We start from the raw sequence: 27,386 nt of genomic DNA, 5'->3' as shown, positions 1-27,386 counted from the left end.
TAATCACTCCATTTAAAGATAAGTTGCAAAAGGAGTTTAATTCCAATTTTAAATACCAAGAATAAAAGGAAATACAGAAGTTTGCTCAAAGTCACAGAGAAAAATCATTCTCCAGCTGAGAGATAGTTGTTCTTTGTGTTTTCCCTCTTTTCTGTTCCTCCTACCTTCTATGTAGCTTAGATGTCATGATATGATCCTGAAGAGCAACAAGTTTTCAATCACCTGTGTAAGGAGGTGGGATCAGAAGGACAGAGAGAGAAAAAGAACAGGAATTGACAGCTGCCAGTGATTTAAAGACCGAATCAGTGCGGAGTTCAAAGCCCTCTTCAGGTTACAGAAAGGTACATGTTCCTGCCTCTTCTCTTTGATCCCATGTTTGTCTGGGAAGAACACGTCTGATCCCAGCACTCTTTGTTACAGATTATTTTCATGCAATGAAACTTGCCATATTCAACTTGAACTAGACACTGAACTTGCCCATATGATAGTCCCATGGCCACCTTACTGAATAATTGGGCTATACATGAGTGTCTGGCAAAATGTGGTAATCATGAAGTAAAAGCACCAACCATGTTTGGGTATGATCCTCTCCAAGCTGTATATATACACTTCTACAGGGCATTTACCAGACAGAGAACAGAACTTTCCTTACACTTATTACATGGAAGAGTTGCTTACATACAGCCTGGTGATAAGCATTATCTTGTCTTCTTTCAAAGTAATTTATTTCTCTGTTTACCCCCTCCCCAGATTAACTTACTAGGTTGTATATAAAATTCATCAATGTCAATCCAGGTACTTCGAACACTCTCCAGATTTCGGTATTTACAAACTCCAGACAGAGTTATTATTATCCATCTCGGTTTCTGTCTTTCCTCATGGCAGCCCTTACTCATCACATGAATGTGGATTCCAAGATGTTGTCTTTCTACCACACAACATCCTGCTTAGAGGAAGATATTCATACATACTTGACTGAATGGATGGCTCTATAACTCCTACTTCCATCATTTATAATTGGATAACATAAAGACTTTAATCCCTTTTGTTTGTTTCCCTGACATTTATTGTCTGCTTTTCCTAAGTAAAGTGTATAAGTCTGAAGTGGAGTCATTTCGGTAATGGGAATAATAACAATTCTTCACACGTGATTTCCTCATTATTATACCATCTTCAAATAAAATTTTCTACACCCCAAAGGAAAGCAGTATGTGCTCATGAAGGTTATTATTCCTATTAAAATCATAGATATGTGTTAGTAGCTCTGAAAATGTTTTTAATGCGTTAAGAGGAAGCCTGGGGGCTCTGTCAGCTTCATGACCAAGGAGCTGTGTGGCATTTGTCAAATCAATTAACCTCTCTGAGTCTGAGAATTTTTGTAGTTTTTTTTTTTGTTTGTTTTTGAGGTTAAAATGATATTTGCTTTCTAAGTCTGTTTATATCCACAAAGGGAAAGCCATGTCTAAGGGGACCAAAGGCAATAATTTAGATGATTCAAGCCAAAATCAAGCCGTCTAGAAAGGAGAAGGAAAAGAAATGTGCAGTTGAGTCTTAGCTGTCCAGATTGCCTGTTTACATCAATCAAATTCACAGAATAAATGGTTCAAGCTTTTTGCTTCCCTTTGCTTGTGTTGGGAAGACACCTCTGTGGACATGTTAGCTTGTTAAGACCAATGAGAGAATCATTAGTGACTCCGGGCCACTTAGTAGACCTCTAAGGATAGCTGAAACATAAGAACACTGAATTTCTAGAATGTGTGGTTCTCAAAAGCCACTCATCTCTCAAAGTCACCTTCAAATATAAGATCACATGGGGAAAAAAAGAAAAAGGAACCCACATTTGGTTCTATGTACAGTGCCTAGACCCCATCCTGTATATTGCATTCATTTTCTTAATTTTTAACAGTTATCACAAAATAGTATGAGACAGAGTGCCACACAGGAGGAAACTGAGACACAAAGCGTGTGATCAAATCATGTAGCCAAATCACACATTTCTTCACCAAGTAAAATTACAACGTATGTCGTGTCACCTCCGTTGCTCTCTGAACCCTTCCAGACTGAGATCCCTAATCTTATTATTCTATAGTTTTTATCTACAAATTCTATCCCACTATTTCTGGAGAATAAACTGTACTTAGCAGTCAACATTTCCAAAAGTTGACTTTTTATGGACCACTGATCTGTGCACTATCTACACAAAGATGCCGATAAGAACTTCAGAGGTTAAGATCTCTTTAGACGTGGGATATGTACCCTGTCTATTTAAACTCCTGCCAGGATATGGATTAATATAAACCTGTTCTCATTCAGAATGGGACTAGAATACATTTTGAGTTAATTGTTGTTACATTAACTTGTAGAAAGCCATGTAGACCCTCTATAAACTGTCAGAGAATAGGGGCTTTGAAGCCTCATAGGGATGGATATCTTTTGCTTCAATATTCATGCTGATGTTGCATTAATTGCAGAGAATAATAGTTCTAAGGATTATTTTGTAGTCACAAGTATGTCTGGAGACAGCACTCTCCCTGGGCATGTGGGAAATACAGATGTTTGCAGTACATGCAGAACCAAGTCAATGAGAGGGAAAGCAAACTGTGTCTTGAAGCTCAGTTTAATGAGACCCATATCTCATTGAGTGACAGTGTGGCCTCATAGAATTCACCATTAAAAAAGAAGTCCAGTACTGAGTTTTTGCTAGAATAAATATAAAACCTGACATGTACTAATCCTTTAAGAGAAGATACACTGGAAATGATATTGGACAGCTACATAATATGAGTACAGGTGATAGAATATGATTGGAGATATTAGAACTAGGCAAAGAAGCAAAGGAGGCTTGAAAGGCTTCCCCTTCAGCCATCTTGACCATCTATGTACTGACAAGGTTCTTAAATTAGAGGAAAACGCCAAGTCCTCGGGCTAAGAACTACAATCAAAGAGACATATGCTTAGCTTGCCATCCTGCAGCCAGTAACAAAAGATAATGAGAATCTGGTCCCTGTTTCCATCACTGTGTCACCAAATGGTTAGGCTCCTGCCCCTCTTATAATTATTCTTATGAAACGTCATGAGAGATGTGACTTTTGATTCTCTGCAGCATGACAATGACAGTGCACACTTAGTGTTGCCAGGTTACAGAAGAGAGACAGCAAGGTTCTTAGGAGGAAGGGAGAAGCTTTACTGGAAGGTTATGGATGATTTGTGTGCAATATAAGAAGCCAGGCTTACATAGGTGAGGCAAGGAGCACCTGGGTTTGCTGAGTTCTGGTTTGAGATGATGATTTGATTGATTTGGATTGATGAGGGTAAGATAGGTATCTAATTTGTGCTGTGTAGATACTCCCAAGTTCATGGGGTGACTCACACCTAAATAAGATTACAGTTCTTTCTTTTCACAGCCAGCAAATATTCAAAAGAAATTGATTAAATATATAAGTGGTTGTCAGTAACAGTGCTTCACTTGCTGTTAAAGACAAGGTCCTCATATTCATTCTGTGAAAAAATATTTAATTTTGAGCGTGTGCATCTCTGTGAGAATATGTGCACACGAGGGCAGGTACCTACATGGCCAGAGTATGACATCTGACAGCATGAAACTGGCATTATGGACACCAACATAAACAATCTAGCATGGGTTTTGGGGACTGAATTTGGATCCTCTATCAAAACAGCACACATTCAGAGTTGAACTTTCTTCACTCTATCTTCCCAATTCTTGTTGATGTTTGCCTTGCATAAGGACCCTGCAGACTACAGACCTGGATGGCGTAAAAAGGAAAAGGCAGAAATCCAGTTTGTATGCCTCTCTACTGCCTGGCCATGATGAAGTAAGCTGTTTGGTTTCAACATGGCCTTCAATGCATGACAGACTGAAGCCTCTCAAACCACGATCCAGAAAAAATACCTTGTCCCTAAGTTTGAGTCTTGGGTATTTTGTCACAGTCCTGGAAATAACTGACTAAAACATATAGAGACACTAGGTAAATGATCACATACCCTAGCTTCCTCTGGGAGTAACAGTGTCTCGTCAGTGGCCTTCATCCAAGCAGTGCAGAGCACAGTGGTTGCCTGTGACTGCAGAGTCTAAGTGAGTCACCCAGCATGCAGTGTTTTCTTTGATCACCTCCCACTCAGAACTCTGTCCCTCATACTCTATATAAACACAGCTATCTTGGAACTCACCCGTTATTCTTAGCCTACTCATATTACTTTAAACTGTACGTTGCATTTTATTTATTTACTTTTAGTTTTCCTCATTTGCCATGTGATTTCTTTCCCTTAGAATTTCTTCAGTATATTTGTTGGAATAGTCTGACCTTTCTTTTTATCACTGGAACTCAAATAACTTAAAACTATATAAATCTATTACTGTTTCTCTTTTTTAATTTACCTTCAAATCAGTTTGGATTGCATGACACGTATGGTATTATTATATTTTGGCTAAGAGCAGTGAGCTTTGTCATGTAGAATGTGGTTCAAAGTGTTCTCCAGGGTATCTCTTGAGGATAGGTCAATAACCTTTATGACTTCTTTTCTTAGGACATAGCACATTGCAAACAATAATGACTGCTTTATTATAGATTTATGTGAGAGACCTGAAAAAGCTCCATCTTATTTTTTCAAACTATCGCGAACAGGAATATCGTTATCTTGACTTTTTTAGTCAGTATTTGCTGTATGGGTTGTGAAACATGTAAAGATCATAGTGGGTCCATTTTCATAAAGAATAGAGATGCATAAAACTTATCTCTTTTTGGCTTGCTTTCTATTTGAAGTACCTCCACTTTCCCACGATTCGGTTTGAAATGGTATTAAAAAAGCAGTTTTAAGAATTCTAAAAGTTAGCTTAATAAAATGGGCCAGTCAGCATGATTAATCAAATACCCTCCTTAGCAAAGCAGAGGGGTGAGAGAGGAAAGAGGTTTGTAGGAAGCACACCATACATATGAATGAACTAGGTAAAAGCAATGCCTTGTCCTTTCCTAAAATCCCTTCCAGACACAGGCTGCATCTGATTATGCTTGATGCCATTCAAGCAACAATATCCAAGGAAGCAGAGACCCAAATGAGGCTGACAACCAGACATGCCATTTAAGCCATCTAGATTTATAGCCTGATTCTAAATCAGTTTTTCTGCTTTATTAAGAAAAAAAAAAAAGGCAACGAGCGATGCCACCTGACCAGTTAGAACCAATAAGGATCCATTAATCTGTCTCGGGTCTTATCACAATGATGGTTGCTCTGGTAATCCTCCCATATAAAGAAATGTAAAATACATTCTAAAGTCGAGAGATGGGAGGGGACACGCTTGTCTGAATTCAGGAAGCCCGGGCTTTGAGCAAAATTAGCTCATGCTGCTTTTGGCAGGAATCATATTCTGGCCCCTTGTTTCATGAGAAAACCATTTGTTGTGAAATACAAGAATATAGTGTGCACGCGGGTATACAAAGTCCACAACTCTCACCACAGACTACACAGTAAAGTGGGTTCCAGTCCCTTCACGCCTCGTTAGGACCAGGCTGGGCCAGTTGGCAAGGCCTTCCCTGTCCTGAGGCCTGGACACCATTGTCCCCAGCTTACCCAGCCCGCATCTCTTTGAAGCTTCTCCAAAGAAACTTTATCCTTCTGTTCCAGCTGGCGTTTCTCTAAGCTCTGGCTTCACTGGATTTTCCACTTCCATTGACACATCAGAGCAAAGATGTAGCCATTAAAATAATGAAGAAAAAGGGAGCCAGCAGGGGGAAAAAATCATCCTGAGGGGAGCTGAAAGGGAATACAAGGTTATTTAAAAATAAAGACCAACTTCAGAAAAGTAAAATGGACCCTACCCCAGAAATCACACAAACACACACACATACACCCTCCCACACACACACCTCCACACAAACACACACAATCCATGTGTGTCCTGAACTCTCCCATTTTTTCACAAAACCTTAGAAGGAAGTGACTTCAAAGAGGCTCTTTGAAAAATGCCAACTTTCCTAGATCTAAATTAAAAGAAGCCAGGAAGATTCCCAAAGTCATTCTGAGACTGTGAAGGTGCTGGTGGAATGAGCCTGCAATCTCAGAGTCTCCTTTGTCTGAAAAGACAGCATTGTATTCTGACTGCTGAGAGCCAAGACCACCTAAATCATTAGCCACCCCAAGTGTGACCTCCTTACCCTCACTAGCCCGGCTTTGTCCCTTTTTTGCTTATTGTGGGCTGCCCATTCTACACAATTCCTTTCACTTCTTCAAAGAAATATTGAATCTATACTTCTCTGACCATGAAAGAATTTGGTGCTTACCTACTCAGTAGACAATGTCTTTCTGATTTCTTCAAAATTAGATTTTACAACTTTAAGATACAAATTGGGGCTGGAGTGGCAACGCAGTCATAAATGCTTGCCTTTCAAGCATGAGGAGCAAATTTTAGATCTCAGAAGCTATATTAAAAATAAAAAGTCAGATATGAGTTGAATGTATTTGTTTTCCAGGTTCTGGGGAGGTTCAAGAAAGCATATCCCTGGGGTTAACCCAGCACATTTAGCAAGGACAAGGTAGTAAAAAATGCTGTGAAACAAAGAAAGGAAAAATAAATAACAACAAAACAAAGAAACAAAACAAGCCCACAAAGTATTTGTCCCCTGTAGTTGATGGATACATTATATTACACATGTACTACACCAACATGCTCACTCACATATGAATATCCATGTATCCATACATACCTAAAAATGATGCAAAATAATTGTATTCTTGCTTTGACGTTGTTAAAAGAGCACCCTACTAGAGGCCATACTTTAATTCAACTGTCTAAATATCATCATATTTCAGTCACTGAAACCTAAAGTATACAGAAAGATGTCTCAAGTCAGCGTTTGTAAACAGGGTGTATCAAATCCTACACACTATGCCTACAGATTTTACTCCTAGACTGTAAACTAAGCACAGTGATTTCATTAACACACGTGTTTTCTTGCAGTTCTTCTCCTTAAGAATTCTAGCCAGTGATCTAGAAAGTAAATTCTTAGATTCCTGCTTTAGGAGACATGGGTAACAGTTGAGACTAGGAAATAACAAGCAAGAAAAATTAAAAGTAATTGGGGATCATACTGTCTCAAATAGAAAAGTGAATTTATATCAATTGATTTTTGAAATGAATACCAGAAATGCTGATAAAATCCAAAAGGTATAAATTCTTTCCTTTTTTTTTTTTTCCAGAGCTGGGGACCGAACCCAGGGCCTTGGGCTTGCTAGGCAAGCGCTCTACCACTGAGACAAATCCCCAACACAGGTATAAATTCTTAAATGATGCACACCAAAATGGGTAAAATTTGCTATAAGCACCAAAAAACAAAAAACAAAAAACAAACAAAAAAAAAGTGAAGACCCAAGAAAATTGACATTTGTGGGATTCTGTTTTAAATATGCTGTATATAATTGAACATGATCTACAGTGTGAGCTCTCACCATTGTGACCTCAGTCCCCTCCTATGTTTCTAAAGCAACCTGAATAGAAGGAAGTACTTGTTTCCACAAACTTGGTCTAACTATACCCCTGCAAGGGTGTCCTAACCTTACCTCTCTACTATTTTCTGTTCTGTTGATTCTATCACCTGCCATCTTCTACTTTGTGCCTCAAGGTTTAGATCAAATCAGCCTTTTTCTCAATGCTACAGAGAAAGGATCCTATTTCATAGATATTTATGTTTTAGTCTTTGTTACAAGTCTTCCCATAAAATGCTTCAGATTACAACATTTAGGTGAGTTGACAATTTCTCATTGACTTAACAATTGTTATTGACTTAATCGTTCTTATGAGGTAGGATGTTTTTGTTTGCTTGTTTAACATTTCTACAAGGTCATTTTACATAAAGATTGAGAAAATTGACCCTAAGTATCTACCTGCATTCTTCTGAAGAAAGACTAAGTCACCACATCTAACTTTAGGTTTTACTGGGATGTTTTGTAAAGGATGTTGTCTGGTGATACCAGGGCCCTTACTGTGTATGTATATTGGTGATTTCTTATAGTAGCCAAAGTAGCCTTTGGTTGGATTGATTTCTTTAGTAATGCATTTCTGTTGTCACTTTTGATTTATTGTTTCTTTAAAAACTAATTCTTCTTTTGCATTTCATTGGTTTCATTAAAAATGTTCCTCCCCCAAAAATTGTAGAAAACCTCAAAAGATGTAAAAATCTTCCACGCTCACAGGAGATTAGCATAGGACTAATGTAGGATTAACATAGGGAAAACGATTATCTTACCAAAAGTAATTCCCATGCAATTCAATTCCCAATAGAATTTCAACCAATTTTTTTGGCAAACATTGAAAGAGCAATTCTCAACTTCACATGGAAAGACAAAAACCCCAGGATAACCAAAACAATTCTGAACAATAAAAGAACTTCTAGAGGATTCACCATCCTTGACCTCAAGCTGCACTACAGAGCAGGAGTGATAAAAAAGCATATGGTATTTGTACAAAGACAGCTTGATCAATGGAATAGAATTGAAGACCCAGAATACCTATGGACACTTGATTTTTGATAAAAATGCCAAAAATCATACAATGGAACAAAAAAAGAAAGCATTTTCAACAAATGGTGCTGGTCTAACTGGCAGCTACATGTAAAAGAGTGCAAATTAATGCATATCTATCAGTCTGTACAAAGCTCAGATTCAATTGAATAAAACACTTTAACATAAAACCAGATACATTGAATCTAATAGAAACAAAAGTGTGAAATAGCCTTGAACACATTGTCACAGGAAACAAAAATTCCTGAACAGAACACTGATGGCTCAGGCTCTAAGATCAGTAATTGATAAATGGGGCTTCTTAAAACTGAAAAGCTTCTGTAAGGCAAATGATACTTTCAATAGGACAAAACAGCATCATACAGATTGGGAAAAAGATATTCACTAACCCTACATCCAGTACAGGGCTAATATCCAAAATATACAAAGAATTCAATAGTTTAGACTTCAAAAAAAAACAATTAAAAAGGGTTACAGAACTAAATGTCAAATGACAGAGAAACACTTAAACAAATATTTTAAGTCCGTAGTCATCAGGAAAATACAAATCATAATGACCCGAGATTCTACCTTACACCAATCAGAATGGCTAAGGTCAAAAACTCAAGTGACAGCACATGCTGGCAAGGATGTTGAGAAAGAGGAACACTCCTCCATTGCCGATGGGATTGCAAATTTGTACAACCACTCTGGAAAGCAATCTGTTTCTTCCTCAGAAAATTTGAAACAGTTCTACCTGAAGACACAGCTATATCACTCCTGAGCGTGCTCCATTGTGTTCATAGCAGACTTATTTGTAATAGCCAGAAACTGGAAGCAATCCAAATGTACCTCAACCAAAGAGTGAATACAGAAAATGTGGCTCGTACACAAAATGGGATACTAGTCCGCTATTAAAACAAGGACATTATGAATTTTGAAGGAAACACAAGGAACTAGAAAATATCATCCTGAGTGAGTTAACCAAGATTCAAAAGGACATACATGGTATTCACTGACTAATGGATATTAGCCAAAAAGTACAGAATAACCCTGACACAACCCATAGACTCTAAGAAGTTATACACAAAGGAAGGCCCAAGTGAGGATGCTTCAATCCCACTTAAAAGGGGGAACAAAATAATCATGGGAGGCAGAAGGAGAGACCTGGGTGAGAGAGGGGAGAGGTATGAAAAGGGCAAGATTAAGTATGTGGCAGACAGAAGGGAGGCCTAAAGGACCAGAAAAAATGAATGGAGAAACAGTTGCTGGGGGTGGTAAGGTGAGGGGGACCTCTCGAAATCTCAGAGACCTGGGATGGGATGCTTTCAATAGCCAATGTGGGTGACTTTAGCTAACATGTCCAAAGTGGAAATACAGAACCTGAAAAACCTACCTTCAGTAGTTAGATAGAATGTCCGAGTGGAGGGATGGCGAAACCAACTGAAATCTCAACATGCAAATCAACCTACAAATCTGTTGATCCAAAATCGTTTCTGTTTAAAGGAAATGTGGAGACAAAATTGGAACAGAGATTAAAGGAACAACCAATCAATGACCAACCCAACTCGGGACTCATCCAGTGGGCAGGCAGCAAACCCTGACACTATTATTGACACTATGTTGTGCTTGCAGACAGGATACTAGCATGACTGTCCCCTGAGAGGCTCTACCAGAAGCTGACTGAAACAAATGCAAATACTCAGAGCCAAACACTATTTGTAGGTAGTGACCCTTATGGAAGAGTTATAGAAAAAATTGAAGGAGCTGAAGAGGATGGCAACTCCATAGGAAAATCAACAGCCTCAAATAACCTGGATCCCTTGGAGCTTCCAGAGACTGAGCCACCAAGCAAAGAGCATACAAGAGCTGGTTCAAGGCCTTCGCACGTAACTGGCAAAGGGCTGCCTTGACCTCTATGGAAGAATATGAATCAAATCCTGTAAGAATTAGATGTTCCAGTATGGTGGGATGCCTGCAGGGTTGGGAAACCCATTCAGAGGCAAATGGGTGAGGGGGGGAGGTTGCCTGGGGGAAGAAATTGTTGAGGGGGATTGGTAGGAGGGCAGCATTTGGGATGTAAATAATAAAATAATTAATTTAAAAATATATATTAAAATGTTCTTCTCATCTTTTCTCTGTCTACCTCCCCAAAGAGAAGCAGGGCCTCAGTCAGTGGCCCTCAGGACTTCACAGACTCTCTTCATCTTCGCTACATCCTCCAGTTCTCTGCCCTTTGACTGATTGTTTTAAAAATTCCTGAACAGAACACCAACGTCTTATGCTCTAAGATCAAGAATCGATAAATGGGACCTCATAAAATTGCAAAGCTTCTGTAAGGCAAAGGAAACTGTCATGACAAAATGGCAACCAACAGAGTGGGAAAAGATCTTGACAAATCCTACATCCAATAGAGAGCTAATATCCAATATATACAGAGAACTCAAGAAGTTAGATTCCAGAGAGTCAAATAACACTATCAAAAAAAAAAAAAAGGGCTCCAGAGCTAAACAAAGAATTCTCAGCTGAGGAATATCAAATGGCTGCAAAGTACCTAAAGAAATGTTCAACAGCCTTAGTCATCGAGGAAATGCAAATCAAAACAACCCTGAGAATCCACCTCATACTAGCAGAATGGTTAAAATAAAAAACTCAGGTGGCAACAAATGCTGGTGAGGATGTGGAGAAAGCGGAACAATTCTCCATTGTTGGTGGGACTGCAAGCTGCTATAATCATTCTGCAAATCAGTCTGGAGGTTCCTCAGAAAATAGAATACTACCTGAGGACCCAGCTATACCACTCCTGGGCACATATCCAAATGATGCTCCAATATATAACAAGAACACATGCTGCACTATGTTCATAGCATCCTTATTTATAATAGCCAGAAGCTGGAAAGAACCCAGATGCCCTTCAACAGAGAAATGGATACAGAAAATGTGATACATTTACACACTGGAGTACTACTCAGCTATCAAAAACAATGATATCATGAAATTCATAGGCAAATGGATGGAACTAGAAAATATTATCCTGAGTGAGGTAACCCAATCACAAAAGAAAACAGACACGCACACAAACACACACACATGGTATGCACTCAGTGATAAGTGGATATCAGCCCAAAAGTTCCAATTACTCGAGATGCAATCCACAGGCCACATGAAGCTCAAGAAGGATGACCAAAGTGTGGATGCTTCAGTCCTTCCTAAAAGGGGGAACAAAAATATTTGTAGGAGAAAATATAGTAACAAAGTTTGAAGAAGAGATTAAAGGAATGGCCATTCAGAGCCTACCTCCCCTAGGGATCCAGCCCATATATAGAGAGCCACCAAACCTAGGCAATATTGATAAAACCAAGAAGTGCATGCTTGCAAGAGTCTCCTTAGCTGTTTCCCAAGAGGCTCAGCCAGAGCTCAACAAATACAGAGGTGAATGCTAGGAGCAAACCATTGAACAGAGTCCCTGTTGGAAGAGTTAGAGAATGAATTGAAGGAGCTGAAGGGGTTTGCAACCCCATAAGAATAACAAGACCAACCAACCAGAGCTCCCAGAGACTAAACCTCTACCTAAAGACTACACATGGACAGACCCATGGCTCCAGCTGTACATGTAGCAGAGCATGGTCTTGTTGGGCAACAATAGGAAGAGAAGCCCTTGGTCCTGCCAAGGCTGGACACTCCCTTGACCCTAGTGTAAGGGAGTTTCAGGGAAGGGAGGGGGAAAGGGGAAGTAGTTGGGGAGGGGAACACCCTTAAAGAAGAAGGGGGAGCAGGAGGGGATGGGGGCTTTTGGATGGGGAACCGGGGAAGGGAATAACACTCAAAGTGTAAATTAAAAATAACCAGTTAAAAAAATAAAAATAAAGGAATATCAAACACCCATGGAATCCTGGAGGATTACATGGGGTCAGGAATAGTACTCAGGCTTCTCTGGGAAACAGATTGTGGAAAGTTTGACTGCACTTACCCCAAGCTGCCTCTGGGTGGGTGTCAGGCTGTGGGAAGCCACAGGACACCACTCCAAGGGTGGGGTAGCTCAGTATGGGGGAATCAGGACACAGCCAGATCTGGCTCTTGGGTCCCCAGGCCTGTAAGGAAGTTAGTGCTGTCTGGTCCTCAGGCTCTTGGGCATCCAGGTATTGCTGGGATGCAGGGGGGAGCCGAGAATGAAGGACAGGATCTAGCCAAGGCCAAAGGTTAAAAGAGGGGGAGCTGCCCTGCTGGTCCTTCTGGGGAAAAATCTTTTGGCTGGATGGCAGTAGGCTTGAGCTTGGTGATGCGTGATTTTTGGGGATATTAGATGTCCAAATAGGTATATTTGTCTTCTGTAGGTGAAGGGCTTCTTTGTGGCTCCCCAGTGTGGTCCCAATAAAAGAGGCAGTCCGTGGTTTGAATACGTTTACTGTCACGGTGGATCAGTAAAACTGTAGCCCACTTCTCAGAGTGGGCCTGAGATTACATCCCTCTAGTAGGAAGAGTGTCTGGGAAGGGAAACTAATTGGCTAAGCCCCCAGGCCTTTAGGTACCTCATTATAATAGAGATCTGTCTTGAGTCTATGTGAACTGTGGTCATATCCTGTACCTGTGAAGGGGATTGGAGTATTGCCCTTATGTGATTGATGGTCACAAATTTATAGAGGGCTTTGGGCTAGTGACTGGCCTGGTTTCCTGGAAGTCAGGCAAAGAACCTACCATCCCTTCGGGGTCTTTGGTGTTCTAACCTCCTCAACCAGGAATCAGGGCATCTTTTACTGGCCCACAGAACCCCCTAACAACTTTTGTTGTAGAGTTTATAAAATTATGTATTAAATCTAATAAATAATAACTATGGGTATAATGAGGCACAGACCATATTCCAGAAGAATAGTGCCCAAACAGCAGTCAGCTTGAGTGTTTTATCTCAATGGCAAATGTGTTAAATAAGATATGATCCTTAAACTGAGCACCGGGAAAAATTAATAGGATAATCAAAAGCACTCCTATATAGTCACAAGAACTCGAAACCATCAGGTCAAAGCAAAGGAAATCAGTAATACAATTGGAAATGGTCTCCTGCGTCTATGGCGATGGGTTTAACATCATTGTCTAAGTGTGGGATGCAAGAAACTGACAGTTAAGATTTGGAAGCCCATGCTAATGCACACTAACACAAATATGATACACAGACACAAACACAGACAGACAGACAGACAGACAGACAGACAGACAGACTGAGAGGGATACAAACAGGCAGACAGAGACAGAGACATACACAGAGAGGGACACAGGGAAAGAGAAAAGGAGAGAGGAGGGAGGCATAGACATACACACAGATTGAAACACAGAGACATAGAATGCATAAGGATGAAATGTCTCCTACCAGAGGGACAAGCAAACAATTTAATTTTAGTGTCTCATCAGATTGGTGAAGCCAAAATTAAAATGTGTTTTGATAGTAGAGAAAAATGGCAGTAGGCTGGCGTGGAAAAAGAGACCAAACAAAGATACAAATTACACTCCACCAAAATTGTACAAACCAGAGATTTTGATACAAGCATTTGTTTAGTCTCTTTTCAGTATCCAGTATGTGATCCACATTGGTAAGGAACCTGGCTTCTCTCAACTTTCATATGCAACATAATAATAAAAAAATAATGATGATGGTGAGGAGGAGGATATAGGAAATTGACAATAAAACATCACACAAGATTATGTGCAAACTGTAATATACAAAAACAGAGCAGAGTATTGCAAAGTGATTGGTTAAAGTGTTTGCAAGCCAACATGCCTTTATAACAAGATTACCTGCTCCCAGTTTAAAGGACCATGGAGACCTTTCGTACTAGAGGAACTTCTGGGGGAATCACCATCCCTGACCTCAAGTCGTACTATAAAGCAATCATGATAAAACCACATTGTATTTGTACAGAAACAGGTCAATCAGTGAAATAAAATCGAAGACCCAAAGGTAAACCCATACACCTATGGACACTTGACCTTCGACAAAGAAGACAAAAACATAGGGTGGAAGAAAGAAAGCATCTTCAATAAATGGTGGTGGTCTAACTAGCAGTCTGTAAGTAAGAGAATGAAAATAGATCCATATTTATCACCTTGCACAAAGCTCAAGTTCAAGTGGATCAATGACCTCAAGATAAAACCAGATACACTGAATCTTATAAAAAAGAAAGTAAGAAAAAGCCCTGAACTCATTGGTATAGAGAGAAATTTCATGAACAGAACAATGGCTCAGTTTCTAACGTCAACAATTGATAAATGTTCCATGAACCTGAAAGGCTTCTGTAAGGCAAAAGTCATCATCAATAGGACAAATTGGCCACGTACACATTGCAGGAAAAAAAAAAACTTCACTAACCTTACATCCAAAAGGGGGCTAATATCCAAAATATATAAAGAACTCAAGAAGTTTACCTCCAAAAAAAAAAAAAAACCAAATAACCCAATTAAAAAATTGTGGTACAGAGCTTAAACAGAAAATTTTCAAATGGATGAGAAGCACTTAAATATTTAAAATCCTTAGTCATCAGAGAAATGCTAATCAAAACAACCATGAGATTCTACCTCATACCAGTCAGAACAGCTAAGATCAAAACCTCAAGTGACAGCAATGCTAGTGAGGATATGGAGAAAGAAGAACATTCCTTCATTGCTGGTGGGATTGCAAACTGGTACAAGCACTCGGGAAATCAATCTGGCAGTTCCTCCAAAAATTGGAAATAGTTCTACCTGAAAACCCAACTATACCAGTCTAGGAAAAAGACCCAAAAGATTCCCCACCACACCACAGGGAAACATGCTTCACTATGTTCATAACAGCCTTATGGGTAATAGCCAGAACCTCAAAACAGCCCAGATGTCCCTCAACTGAAGAATGGACACAGAAAATGTGGTTCATTTTCACAATGAAATAGTATTCTGCTATTAAAAACAAGGAGATCATAAATTTTGCAGGCAAGTGTATGGAACTAGATAAAACCATCCTGAGTGACCTAACTCAGACACAAAAGGATATTCATGGCAGTACTCCTTGATTAGTGGATATTAGTCAAAAAGTTCAAAATAACTAGAGTACAAACTATAGACCTTAGGAAATATCACACAGACAGGCCCAAATGAGCATGTTCCAATTCTACTTAGAAGGTGGAAGGAAATAATCAAGGGAGGCAGATACTTGGGTGGTATCTGGTCGGAAGAGGGGAGTGGGTAGGAAAAGGGAGAACAGTACCAGGTATAGAGGTGGGAACAAGAGAGGCCCAGAGAGCCAGGAGAATGAATGGAGTTGAGCAGCATTGTGGGTTGAGAGGCGGGGACTCTCTAGAAAGTATCAGAGACATGGGAAGTGACAGACTCTCAGAACTCAGTGGGGGGGGTGACCTTAGCAATATGCCCAACATTGGGGAGAGGGAATTCTAAGAGTCCACTTCCAGTAGATAAACATGGCTTCAAGTGAGGGGATAGGGTTACTAACCCACAGTCAGAATTTCTGACCCAGTACTGTTCCCGTCTAAACTTCTGGGATAAAAATGGATAAGAGCATGAAGAAAACATAATCCAATGGCAAGCTCAACTTACATTCCATCTCATGGAAGAGCACCAAGGCCTGACAATATTACTGATGTGATCATGTGCTTACAGATAGGAGCCTGACATGACTAACCCCTGAGAGGCCCTACCAGAGGCTGACTAAGAAAAGCAGATACTTACACCCAACCATTGAACTGAAGTATGGGACCCCTGTGGTTGAATTAGGGGAAGGATTAAAGAAGCTGAGGAGGAGAGTGACCCCTTAGGCAGACTAGCAGTCTCAACTTACCAAGACTCCAGGGAGCTCCCAGAGACTGAGCCACAAACCTGAACCATCCACAAGCTGGTCAGTGCTAGGCCCCTGGCACATATATAGCAAAGGTCTGCCTGGTGAGGCCTTAGTTGGAGATGTGCTTAATCTTCAAGAGATTTGAGGACCTAGGGAAGAAGAAGGCCTGGTGGGGAGGATCATACTGTAGGAGGCAAGAGGTAGGAGTAATGGGATGAAAAAGTGTGGTGGTGTTGTGTGGGGGGACTGAGAGGAGGGCAATGACTGGAAATTAAAGAAAGAAAAAGAAGACTAGAGTAAGACAACACAGGTTAGTAAATTGATAGTGATCATGACTTTTGGGGGCATTAGTACCAAGAATGACCTCCTTGGATCCTCTCCTGACTTTCTAATCTCTATCTGAACTATCTGATCATGTCAGTGAGAGGGAGGAAGATTCCTCCTAGACAGGGAAATAGAATGGATGAAAATAAGATATGGTCTTATCTTTCGTTGGCTTTACCTTCAACAAAGTACTCCATGTGAGACTTTCATGTTCTGTAGAGTGAGATATACATAAAGGCAATTATCTCTTTCCTCCCAATTAGTCTGATTCCATATAAAGTCTTTATTTCCCTTTGGGTATGATATCTATACATGACATATCAATTGATAAAAATAATAGTTGATCCATAGATAAGAGATAGATGATAAATACATTGTAGATAGATGATAGATAGATGATGGATGTTGGTATAGTATATGCTGCACACACATACATATACTTACCCAACAGTCTAAGAATTCCATTTTCTCTTCCTCAGTTGAAGTCAAATTCTCTGGCTTACATGTCTCCATATTTCACAGGGAAACTGAAAAGCATTAGTTACCATCTGAGCAAGGGCTTGAAGATGTGGTTTTGGCAGTCAACAGGTATGAACTTGTTGTTATTCTTCATTTTCCATTTATATTTGATTGAGTTTGCCTAGGCATAAAATTGCAAGCAGGAGATTGGTTTCTCTGTGAATCTGAATCATTTTCTCCATCTTTTCAGCTTCAAATAGCTCAGCGTTTTCATTTTATAAACAAACTACATTCTATGATCCTGACTTCTGCTTGTTTTTATTTGCTGCCTGGATTTCTGTTTGTTCATTTGTTTGACTATTGACACTTTAGGGTTTTTGTTCATTCCACACATCTGGATTTTCATATGATCTTTGCTCAATTAACTGATGACACTCATGATATGTTAATCTCAACAACCATTTTTTTATTTTAGATACATATAATTAATGTCTTCAAATTTTCATTGTATTATCCTTTTGACAAATTTATCTATATATTGATTTATTTTCTTAGCTACTTTGATCACATTGATGATGTAACGTTCTATAGATGGACTTATCTTTTACTTTTATCCTCTTTTGTCTTTTGCTTTTCAGACCTGTTTTCTGTCTTATTGCCTATGTATTATATCTTACTTCATTACACGTAGCATTCTCACACATAGTAGATATAATTATGTATGAATTTATTAGTCAACATTCATTGTGACAATTAAAAATATGGATGTGGGGGGGAGGCATGCCTGTTAAAGGAAAGTATGGTTTGCCTAGAGGCTGCAGAAATATTATAGTATACAAAAGCTTCTGTTAGGATGTATTTTGCACGTCAGGCAGAGCAGGGAAAGAAAGCACATCCAGGCTTAAGAAGAGGACTATACATATTACTCACTCTACACTCTTTCTCTCTGCAACTGAAGAGAGTTTTGTGGACTCCGTCTCTGAATCCTAGATGTAACCATTATAAGGGAGTTAAAATTATTGCGCCAAACAACTGAAATGATTAGAAAAAGCCTTCTTCAGTTGTAATAAGAGGCCCTTCTTATTAACTTTGAGTGTCTTTTGTTCCCATGTGTTTTAACCTCTATTCTTATGTTAGCATTTAAAAATGCTTGAAGTATCTCTGAAGAGACAAATGTCAACTATAGCAAAATATGATATTGTTGGGTAAAACTCTGACATATTTTCAAGAAAAATTCATGAATTGACATACAAATTCCAGAATACTTAATTTATTAAGTTTTTTCAATACTCCGTTATTCCACTCGTGTCCTCAAACATGCAGTGTATGGAGAGGTGTAGGAGCATGTGGGTAATCATCGTGGATATGCTCGCAAGAAATGCATTGTTCTTTTTCCTTCAGAAAAAGAATCAAGTGTACAAATAGGACTCCAGGATAGCAACATAACAAAATACAGTACTAGGCATTTAGTGTATATTTAGCCTGCGTGATGCTCTCCTTAAGAGAAAGTCTAATGGAGATCACACCTAATCTGGAAGATCAGCCAAGAGGGCTTAAGAAGAGGACTAAGCAACGCACCCATTCATCATCTTACTCTCTCCAAGCTGAAGAGAGTAAAGAGGACTGTGTTTCTTTCATGTGAGGCTTCCACATGTCAGTGCTAGATGCAGTGTGGGAAGTTGTTCTTTGAAACTAACAAAAATCGTATCCACGTTCTGTATTAGGATTTCTATTTGGACTTAAAATTATGTTGTAATTATTAAGTAGCTACTTGGACTTTTTTGAAATGGAGTTGACGATGATGATGATGACGATGGTGATGATGATGATGATAAGGGTGACAGAAAGAGATGATAGTGACCTTTGGAAACTCTGGCTATCAATGGGCTTCCAGGACGGTATAGCCACTAACACTCTGAAGCAAAGGATATGAAGTTGCTTAAATTTCAATCTACAACTGAAATATGCAAGATGGATAAGCTCCTTCTTCTATAATTAAACTCAATTTAGATTTCAAATTCTGAATCTTCAGAATGTTAATCAAATCAGTTTCCTTGCTTTCTTCTCATAAATGCTTATTTTTAGTTCACGAAGGCTATATGATGACAAAACACTGCAAATAACTATACCCCCAGGCCTATCAGTCCAGATAGGTTACCTCATGGGCCAACTATCTCTCCCTGTGGTTCACACATACTCCTCACAGGCAGGATTCCTGCAATGATTTTGGATCATGAATCACGTTGCTAAGGTTTTGAGTATCCGGGTTTCTGCATGGGGTGCATATCTTAGTGACTAGAAAGTTTCTGTTCTCCCAATTCTCCATGTATTTCAGGTGAAGCACACTGCTATTGTTATTGTCGTCATTATTATTATTATTATTATTATTATTATTATTATTATTATATTCCCCTTTCAAATTTCATGTCTTCACTTGTCCCCTAAGTATGATGTAAGTTTTTAAAATGGATATTTTATTATCTCTTTAATTCTCAAATAAGTGTGACATCAAGGTATGGTACTGATAAGTTACATCATTGCCACACTGTGTGCCATTTTGAAAATACTTGAGTTTTCTTGGTGTGTGAGGTGACAAGATGGGGATTTCTATACTCCGATGCTTCATGTGTTTATATTCTCATATTGTCTTGATTTTTCCCATTCTTTTTCAATTGTGTAATTTCACTATTGGTTTATGGTTCAATTTATTCACTCGTTATTGATCCTGCAACTATTGTACTTCTATAGCTTGAGAAAATTTACTTTTCTTCACTCAAGCTCTGCATCTGTATATTGACAATTCATAAGAGTGATTGTGAACCACTCATGCCATTGTCAATCACTGAGCAAGTGGAAGAGTATAGAGTAGACATGACTCTTTGCTTTCATGTTTTCCCATCTGATCCTTGCTGGAAAAGATGAGACTAGAAATAAACATGGTGGGTGATTATGATTGAGCTTCTTCAGAGTACGAACTTCAAAGGGTAGTTTTATAATTGAATTAAATACTTTCAAATTTCAAGGCTTTGGTCACACGTTTTAAACAACTGAATGCATAAAAATAAAAGAAAGTGGAGAGAACAATTGCTTCTCTCAAATGCTAAAAATGATAAACATAGTTTCTTGAATCTTTCACAGAGCTACTGGAAATCATAATGGAATTAAGAGAAGCCATCTCATCTGAAAGACATTTTCAGGTGAGTTATCCAAGAATAACCAGACTCAAGGTTGGAGCCGAGATTATATATCTTCTGAAAGTTTATACTCTCTGAAACATCTTCAAAAAAATGTGTCCGTCACAAATTAGGCAGGAGTGAGTGGTGCCAACATGGGCGGGGCAAAGACTAAAGAGTTCAGACCATTTATGAAGGATATAAAGTCAGGTGAAACAATCCCAAGGGACAGGCTGAAGGCACAAAGGAAACTTTCACTCCTCTTGGTGGAAGATGATTCAGGGAGGCAGCCAGAGGGTCATAATAATCATGCTGATGCTGATATAAAGAACTACCTAAAAAGAGTTGGAGTGAAAACAGTTAAAGGAGGAGGGCTGTCAGCACAAACAGAAGTGGCATTGTAATAGAATAGGAAGTGCAACTTAGATAGCCCTGGAATTTTATCTCATCCTAAATACAATCAGGAGTCATAACTTCTGTGACAGGATAGAGATAGTAACCACAGTGGTAAGCGGCAGGGCCCATGTCTGCACCAACCATTTCTCCATCATTTCTGTTTCATTTCTGCCTTGTACAGTGCTCATGCACCTGGGCAGTTAACATGATTTGATAAGATGGACCCAGGACTAGACCCATCGGAATTCTAATGTTGCTTCCCAAACACTCTAACCTCTTAGAGAGAATATTAAAGTGTGTGTGTGTGTGTGTGTGTGTGTGTGTGTGTGTGTGTGTGTGTGTGTATGTGTGTGTGTTTCTACATATGTGTGTAAGGTGGTGTGATGTGTATCTGAGGGGTGGTTTGTTTTGAAATGTGCGACTGTAAATGAAAGCACACCTGTGAGGAAAAGGACTTTAAGCAATAATATTCTTATTTTATCCTAAGGTTGAGATGATTTCAAGGCTTAGCAGACTATTGAAACCCAGCTCAATTTTGGGGGGATGTTGCAAAGAAGGGAAGCTGGGAGTATACACAATAACACACATCTCTTTAGGAAGTAGTCAATATGTCAACAATTCTGCTTATTCAGAGTGGTCAGTATTGAGCTAAGATTTACTCTCCTTCTATCTCTTTGATCCTTTTGTGTAAATCCTAGGAAATCTGAGAACGTTCTGAGATCCCTCAGACACTCTTGTACAAAGAGCAGGGGTCCAATTAAACCTATTGAAGAAGAATAAAGAGTGATTGCTTAAAGCAGAGTGAGAATTCTGTGAGAACGGGAGTCTTTGTTACAGACGGAATAGCATCGGAATTGTAGATCAGTGGTTATCCTGAACACACAAAATGGACTGTCTATTCAGACAGTCCTTGTTCTTGTCACTCTGGATTCTGCTTCGAGGAGCAGGGCTTTATGAATCACCAGGAGGCTGCTGCTAAAGGCAGATGACACAGAACAGCAAGCATGTTAGCATGTACATCATCTCTCTGCAGGGTATGTGGGAAGAGCACAGAGCTAGTGCTGCTTGGCTCTCCCCAGGGGAACTCATTCTATTCTTCACAATAGCTTGCCACTCATTTGTAGGCAGAGAACATTGTTAAAACTGAATGCTGAAGTTTGGGGAAAATGTCAGCCTAATTGTTGACATACTCAGCTATCTCATGGGTTAGAATCTGAAATCAGAACCCTCAGAGCATATACCTCCTTGTGGGTGGGATGCTGGATGGAGAGAATGTTAGGAGAAAAGGGTGAACATTGTGAATAAGAAGGTGGTACTGGGGAGCGATATTTCTTACAATCTAATTGCTCTGTTTTATAGAATCTGATCATTAGGGGATCCTGGGCATGATTCCTCAGAGATGTTCTTGGGAAATAAAGCAAGAGGCTATTAAACAGGAAGTTTAAATATAGCTACAGGGAGGCATACTTCTGACAACTTGACAGATGTCTTGGAGTGACGACTCCTTCCTTCATCGCTAATTACAAAATCATTTGTCTTAAGGAAAGGACAAAAGAGAAGTAATTATGAAAAACATGATTCTTAAGGGATAAAAAGATAACATCAGTCTAAACCATGGAAGCAATCATAACCAGTTAGAATCCTTATTAGTTTGGTGGAACCAATGACAGCTTGCTTTTTAGAAACCAGAGGGAACAGAGCTCCTGAAGTCTAGGAAAGAAAACATTCAGTTTCTTGTTATGCTAAACTTATCCCAGACTCAGGAGACTTCTTTGATGAACAGTTCATTAAAATTTCCGACCGCAGATGAATTTGAGCTAAAATACACAAATGTTTTAATTATACATTCCTTTTTAATTACACTAATGACTTGTAATGTGTTTATGTTGGTTTAGAGTTTAATTTCTTGCGTTAGATTAGGTAGTTGACTTAAGGACTGTGCTTTTCAGTAAAATAGCATGATTCATCAGTGTTTGATTATAAATTAATGCTCATATGTAAAGAGCTACTGACCTTGGAGGAATACATCTGCCCAAGAACTATTGGCTTTCTGCTGGGGCCAGGGACACAGATCATGCCAACTTTTAAGCAAATGAGGCAGAATTTTCTAGAGAAAAAGCTGTGAATAATTTCCAGGAGGAAAAGGCACTGAAGAAGTGATAGATGTGTAGACCAATAGGGAATTATTCGTCCTCTTTTTAAGACTGGTCTACCAAGATACATATACATATTGATATAATAAGGGCCATAACGAGAACAGAGTCAGGCTGCAAAGGGAGAGACAAGCTCTCACAATCCTCAGTTCTCTTTGTGCTGAATGTAAAATTTCTCTCATAAGTTCATGCGCCTGAACATTGTGTCCCCAGAAGTTTGGGAAAGTTATGAAACTGTTAGGATGTAGAAAATAAATGAAAGAGGTTATGTGTCAGGGCATGCGCTATGCCACTTTATAGCCTGACCATACTTCCTATGATTTCTCTCTGTTTCCTGTATGTGGATCAAATGTAGTCAGTCTTCTTCCCGATTGACAGGCTGGCTTTATATGCTTGCTGTAATGCATTCTCCAGTACTGTGTCACTTCTGAAGCTTGTTTTTGTTAAGGTGTTTTATCACAGCATCAGAAAAGTAACTAACACCTTATACAACCTTTCAGGGACACCTCATTTTCAAGCGCTCTCATTTTAAACCTTCCAAAGTAACCTATTGTCAGTCAATGCCAGAATGAAAACTAATATTATGAAAAACAAAGACCTTAACAGAAACCAGAAATACTGATCCTGATAGAACAGAAAGTAGGGAATAGCCTTGAACTTATTGGCACAAAAGACTGTACAAACTATCATTAGCACCTATATTTAAGAAACCTAAAAAAAAAATAAATGTCATAACATCAAAAACTCAATTAAAATGGGGGTACAGATCTAAACAGAATTCTTGATAGAAAATACTCAAATAATTGAGAAACACAGAAATATTCCATATACTGAGTCATGAGAGAAATACAAATCTTAGCTACTTTGGTATTTCATCATACACATATTAGAATGTCTAAATTAATAAAATAAGTGACAGCCCATGATGGTGAGGGTTTACAGTAAGGAGGACACCCACCCATTGCTGGTGGTAGTGCAAAGCCAAAAAATCACTATGGAAATCTGAGTAATTTTCCCTCAAGAAGTCAGGAATCTATCTACCTCATGATCCAGGCATACTACTCTTGAACTTATACATAAAAGATCCTTATCTTACCATGTTCACTTATGTTCTGTTCATAATAGCCAGAAATTTGGAGAAAAAGAAACTCTAGATGTCCATCCACAGAAGAAGGGATAAAGAAAGTATGGTGCTTTTACACAATGGAGTATTATTCTACCATTTTAAGATATGGCATCATGAAATTTACCAGCAAATGAATCGAACTAGAAGAATCATCATAAGTAAAGTGTCCCTAATCCTGAATGAAAACATTATGATATTTAATAACTCTCGATTATATATCCAGTGCTAAGTTGATAATAACAAAGCTAAAACCCACAGAACAATAGAGGGTACCCATAAAGCAAGGGACAAGAAGGTGTAGACAGGTCTCTTGAGGAAAAGAAAATAGATAATTAGAGATGAATAAGGGTGCTGGAATGGGAGGAATGAATTGGGATGAAGAGAGGTTGAGGAAGGTAGTATGGGGTTAAATAGCTAAAGTTAAGAGGCATTTGACCGGGTGTATGAAGATTTAGTACAGTAGAAATTTCACAAAATATATACATATTTGACGACGATCTAAAGGAAATTGCTAAATAATTGTAGAGACAGAGTCGCAGCTGGCCATCTCTTGTCAACCTGGCTGAGTTACATCTAATTGAATTGTTGGCTAAAAGATTCTCATTCTAATCCCCAAACAACCCAGGCTGTTGAAAGGCCATTGCGTTGCTCTTTCCAAACAGCAAGGCTCCACTGCTAATGGCAATAGCTACAGAGCTCACTGGACACAAGGAAGTTAAGCTGGTGCCCACCTACAACCTTCACCAATATTTGCTAGAGTCTTTAGTATAGGAATATAGGTGTTCCTACCACACTACCAAAAGAGGAAGGGAAGCACAGAGCCAGCCACAAACACTTTGGTCAATGATGAATGAGTGAGTGAGTGAGCGAGAGAGAGCGACCAGGGAACACTTACCTCCAAGCGGGGTATCACTGTGAAGTATTTCCCAGCAGAGCTCAGGGAATCCAACAGAAGAGAAGCCGGAAGGAATGTAAGAGCCTGAGTTAATGGAGGACATCCAGAAAACAAGGCTCACTTAAATCAACATCAGCTAAGTTCATATCAACTCTTAAAGACTGAAGATTGTGACTTTGAGTTTAGTGTATTTATGAGATTCTTGAGTGTGTCAATGAGTGGTCTCTCTTTAATCCTGGTGCCTTTTCTTCGGGCTCTTTTACTTCTGCTGCCTTGTCCAACATTAATGTGATAGCTTTTTTACTTATTGTATTTTATTTTGTTACATTGTATTATTATCTATTAGAAGCCTATTCTTTTCTAATGACAGACAGAAAAGGATCCAGATGGGATGGGAGGCAGTATATCTATGTATAATAAAAAGAAAAGGAAATAAAAAGAAACTTGAAAGATTATGACTTTTTACATTACCATGTATTTCACAAAAATATATATGTGAATATTTTAATCAAATATTTCCAAAAAAGTCTCTAAAACTTACTAAAGTGTGTGTGTATGTATGTATATATACACATATATACATATATAATATATATACACATATATACATATATCATATGCAGTCTTAAGTTGCTTACATTTTTATAAGGGTTCTGGGATGATCCATGCTGAATGATTGCTGCCTTTTTCACAGGAGTTGAGGACTAGACAAATGTACCCATTTCCCTCCCTTTCCTCAGCAGTATATGTTCCTTCATAGCAGCAACTCTTCCTTGTCCTGCTTTGATAAGAAAAACTCCATTTCTCTCTCTCTCTTTCTTTCTCTCTCTCTCTCTCTCTCTCTCTCTCTCTCTCTCTCCCCCTCCCTCCCTCTCTCTGTCTCTGTCTCTGTCTCTCTCTGTCTCTGTCTCTGTCTCTCTCTCACACACACACACACACACACACACACACACACACACACACACAAATGTTTTTCATAATGTGACCATAACAAAAACTTTATTCTTGCTATTTCATTTGGATTTGGCCTGATATGATACAAGTTAGGCATTATCCCAAGTACAGAGGCTAGCTGATGAAAGATATAGAACTGGAAACAAGCCTACCATGACAAACAATATATGGGAATGATTGTGGTGGGCTTCTTACAGTCTCATCACTGTGACCAACACTGAAGAGTGTGAAATAAAGTAAGTAAAGAAAAATATTTGACTCTTGATTTTTAAAGATTTCATTCCATGGGAGCCTGGCTTCCAGGCCATGGACCACTGTTGCAGTGGGAACTAATCACTCATAAAATGAGTGTTTAAGAGTACATACAAGTCAGAGTAGCACGATGTGTGACAGCAGGGACTTTCCAGTTGCTGTTCAGTTAACAATCTTAATATGGTTGAGAAATACATCAATTTATGGTTATAAAGGTAAACACTTAGGTGTCAGTATAATACTCTAACCATTTAACAGAATAACTGTACTAGGCTCTTCTGTATGGCCTGTGAACTTCATTTTGCATAAGATGGTGACTAATACAGAGACCCACAGCTGGTCAAACACAGAGAACAAAGAGCTGTAATATCAGGGCTGGAGAGATGGCTCAGTGTTAAGAGCACTATCAATTCCTCCAGAAGTCCTTGGTTCAATTCCCAGCAACCCCATGGTGGCTCACAGCCATACTAGGGTCTGATACCCTCTTCTGGTGTGCTGGTATACATGCAGATAGAGCACTCACATATGTGAAAGAAAGAAAGAAAGAGAGAGAGAGAGAGAGAAAGAGAGAGAGAGAGGAGGGAGGGAGGGAGGGAGGGAGGAAGGAAGGAAGGAAGGAAGGAAGGAAGAAAGAAAGAAAGAAAGAAAGAAAGAAAGAAAGAAAGAAAGAAAGAAATGTTTAAAAATGACTGTACTGCCATTCCTAAATGGGACATTTATGTCTTACCTCCATCCCTGAAGTGTCAAGGCTACTCTCAAAATATGGAAGAGAAAGTGGATGTTTTCAGTGAAAGAGTGATTTCCAATGAACTTTGTACACATGAGTTTATACTAGCTGTGACTATATGGACAGAAATTTTATAGGATCAAGCCAGATAAATTCCACCATGAATGACAAGAAAGAAGTTCATTTTATTAAAATAGATTAGTCTCAATCCATAAGAAATAAAAATTACAAAAAATATTTTCTGAGACAAATTTTAAAATGGAAGAATCATCCTGGATTGTAAAACACCATATATTATAAACACACAAGAATTCTTAGTGAATAAAGAAACTAAAAATAAATAGTTCAGAATGATGTAATTACCTGGAAGGCAGTAGAAGGGGTCCCAGAGTCACAAGACAACTGATAAAATCCCCCTTGGGAAGCAGAATGACAGCAAGCAAAGGTAACCACCCCACCCCCACCCCCATGTCTCACAGAAAAGAGTGACGTCATATCAGTACATTAATAGCAGTTTCCTAGGATTCACCAGACCTTCTGACCTGAAAACAAAATAAATTTCTGCGGCTGTAAGTTGATGCATTCATGGAAATTTGTTAG

At 38.9% G+C, this 27,386-nt stretch overlaps 1 long non-coding RNA gene across 2 annotated transcripts; it reads right to left on the bottom strand.

Moving 5' to 3' along the window:
• Nucleotides 1-35: 35 nt before the first annotated feature.
• Nucleotides 36-17,377, bottom strand: LOC147999698 (uncharacterized). Of its 2 annotated transcripts, XR_015643115.1 has the most exons (5): nucleotides 17,096-17,377; nucleotides 9,908-10,007; nucleotides 6,297-6,434; nucleotides 5,587-5,769; nucleotides 36-222 (listed from the first exon to the last, which is right to left on the bottom strand). It is a non-coding gene; the product is annotated as an uncharacterized LOC147999698 (long non-coding RNA). The 2 variants fall into 2 exon arrangements; XR_015643117.1 differs by lacking the exon at nucleotides 9,908-10,007.
• Nucleotides 17,378-27,386: the final 10,009 nt, after the last annotated feature.

Source organism: Rattus norvegicus, chromosome 18 (assembly GCF_021556685.1).
Source record: "Rattus norvegicus strain SHRSP/BbbUtx chromosome 18, alternate assembly SHRSP_T2T, whole genome shotgun sequence".
In the NCBI taxonomy this organism is placed as follows: Eukaryota; Metazoa; Chordata; class Mammalia; order Rodentia; family Muridae; genus Rattus; species Rattus norvegicus.
The sequence above is the reverse complement of the archived record's forward strand: the minus strand, read 5'-3'. Positions and strand labels throughout refer to the sequence as shown.